Source organism: Tinamus guttatus, unplaced genomic scaffold (assembly GCF_059628265.1).
Source record: "Tinamus guttatus ecotype Peru unplaced genomic scaffold, ASM5962826v1 Tinamus_guttatus_pri_ptg001667l, whole genome shotgun sequence".
NCBI classification, from domain to species: domain Eukaryota; kingdom Metazoa; phylum Chordata; class Aves; order Tinamiformes; family Tinamidae; genus Tinamus; species Tinamus guttatus.
Window position 1 is genome coordinate 45,961 of NW_028290201.1, and position 3,064 is coordinate 49,024.

Genomic DNA, 3,064 nt, shown 5'->3' on the forward strand with positions numbered 1-3,064 from the left:
TTGTGCCTATGTGATGAGAGGCATCGGGCAGTCTGTTTGCCTCTTTAATCCCCAGTCACAATTTTCGGTAAGTTTTGAAGTGAATACCCAAGTCCTAGTAAGTCTGTAAACAGTTTGTCCATTCAAAAATCACTAAAAAGCAATTCAGGAAGCATGGTGTAGGATGTATATGGTGGCATTTCAGTGCAGCTTCACATTTTCTAAAGATGAAATTTCCACCACCCTTGGAGAATACTTGTGGGAATACTTGTGTTATGAATGAAGTTCTTATTCCACTGCTATAAAATTGATCTTACTAGTGTTTATTTACATAGGAAGGTTCTTATAATGCATTCACTTTTAATATCCTTCCCTTTCAGTTTTTGCATTGTAACAAAAATTTACTCAGCTCTGTAATTTTGTTCCAAGTGAAACCACTGAAAATCAGTGAAACCTGCCAAACTCCCACGTTTCATTTAACAATCTATTCTCACAACAGCTTCAGCTGACTTCGGCCAGTGAATTCCGAACTTTGGGGGCTAAGTGCAATAGAAGGGCAAGGGTTGACCAAGTGCGACCCTCATCTAGAAGCCAGCCTCAACGGAGATCCTGGAGATCCTTTGGGGTTGCTGTTACTCACCTTCTTCCGCTTCCTCATTGCTTTTGTCCTCATCTGCTGTCAGGTCTGGGGATTGCGTCCACAAAGAAAGAGGATGGGGAGAGAAGGGAGAAAAGAATCTCTGCATTAGTTTGTCAAGAGTAGTTTATCACTGCAAATGTGCAAGCGTGCAGATAAGATCTCAGCAATCAACAGAAAGAGAGATCCCAAGACAGGTCGGAAAAGAGGTAGGATTTTTATAAGAGCGGATGACCTTCTCTGGAAAAGTCACTCTGCTTCTAGAGTGCTGACATTAAAGTTAATGTAATCACGGTTCCTTTGTAGAGTTTTAGCTGCAGATGTAGCATAGCACTGTTCACTGTATATGCTATTACACTTCCTTTTTAAAGGTTTTATTTGACCAGACATAGGAAACATAGGAACATATTTCCTGGAAAAGTTAAATTCCATGTCTAATGAAAAGGATGGAAGCACATCTGAGGACGATGACACATCTGAAGGCAGTGGAATCATTTCTCCAGCTGATATTGAACTGTCTTCATTGAACTAGTGTCTTGAAGAAGGTTCCTAAGAAAAGAAGGAAATTCAAATTCTACCCGGAACTGTGGAGACTCGGGGTCTGAGTCCTCCAAAGCTGAGTGTCCAAGGCCAGAGCACAGGGACCCAGAGTGCATGTCTGTTTGATCTAGAGGTATATACACATATACACACATAGACACGTTGTCTGGATGCATGAAAACCTGCTCAGCTTCAAAACAGAGCCAGGGAAAAAACCTCAGCACCTCCATAGGGCCACCAGGTTCCACCACTAGTGACAAACTTCCAAACAAGGAGCAACATTTAAAGGAGGGGTTTATTTATCAACACACAGCCAATCTAAGCAACTAAAACCCCTCTAGTTCTGCTGTATGAACCGCGCAAGCTGGTGATTACCAAGGTTTTGCCCTTAGGTTGTTAAAGAAGAAGAAGAAGAAGAAAAAAAAAAACTTTAACCACTTTGGGCTATGCAAATGGGTGACATAATTAAGTACAAAGTAAACAATTTCTAAGCACTGCTAGAACTAACTAACAATTTATGTTCGATAGGTCTAGTACCCATGGGTAGTCTTCATATACTCCTGGACTCCCACAGACCCAGCAACCCAGCATTTATTCTGCGGACCCACTCCCAGCCAGCGGTACAGATCTATGGAGAGTTAGCCGGGACTTTCCATCCTCTTCCTTTAACCAAGAAGTCCAGATTTCTGGGCTCCTGGAATTCTTAACTCTGGTATGATGAGTCCATCCATGCTCAGCTGTCTTGATTGATGTTTCTGTGGTTAGTAATACCTGATAAGTTCCACGCCACTTTGCCAGCAGCAGTGCTTCTTTCCATGCTTTGACCAAGACTCAATCCCCTGGTTGGATATCATGGACTGCAAAATCCAAGGGGAAGGTCTGTGTGAGCTGGCCTTCTGTTGGAGAGACTTCACAAGCGAAAGTATTCTGATCACATATTGTTTTAAATATATATCACTTATCTCTACCTCCTTTCCAGGTTGGGTGTTAGCAGGATAGGGAATCCCAAACATGATTTCAAAGGGGGACAGCTGAATGTCTCCCCTCGGTTTTGCTCTTATTCTTGCTAAAGCTAATGGTAGAAGTCGTGTCCACGGCATCTTAGTTTCTAACACCAATTTCAAAAGATGCTTTTTAATGTTCCCGTTCATCCTTTCCACTCTACCCGAGCTCTGGGGATGCCAAGGGGTGTGCAAGTCCCACTGAATCCCCAGGGCAGTCATGACACCTTGAAGGACCTTTCCTGTAAAATGAGTGCCTCTGAATCTACTGTCTCTACCAACCCATATCTTGGCCTCTGTGGGCATTCGCTCCTCCAATGTCCTTCCTCTCTGCTGAGGGCAGGCTAAACTGCGTTTTGGCCTGCCTGTGTGTGCTCATCCTCCCATAATTGACAAGCTTTTAGCAAGATTATCCTCTTTCCCTGGGATCCAAAAAGGATTCCTAAAAGAAAATCCCAAACCTGCCAAGTATAATCTGCATTTCTAAGATATTCAGTTTTCATTTCCCCAATTCCTATAGGATCATCTAAATAAGGGGGTAGTTCTTTCTTTAATCCCCTTCTATCTTGGGTGGTCAGTGACACGATTACAAATCCAAATCCAAACCATGCCCCCGCCGATCCTGGCCTCGCAGTGGAACCTGCTATTTGGCTTTGGGGCTTTTGGCACCTTGTACTACTGGCTTCCTTTTCTTGTTTTGAAAGGGACAAAATGTCCCATTCCACCTCCTCTTCACTGTCACTAGAAGCAGGTGGTGCAGAGGGGACAGGAGCTGTGGCTCCTCATGGATTTTGGTGATAAGATGGGGGAAGTTACTGGAGGACATCCCACACCTCCCTATATGTCTTTTTCCTTTCTTCAGATATCTGCTTCCCTTTTTCTCCTCTTTGTTACATAGATTCCTCTA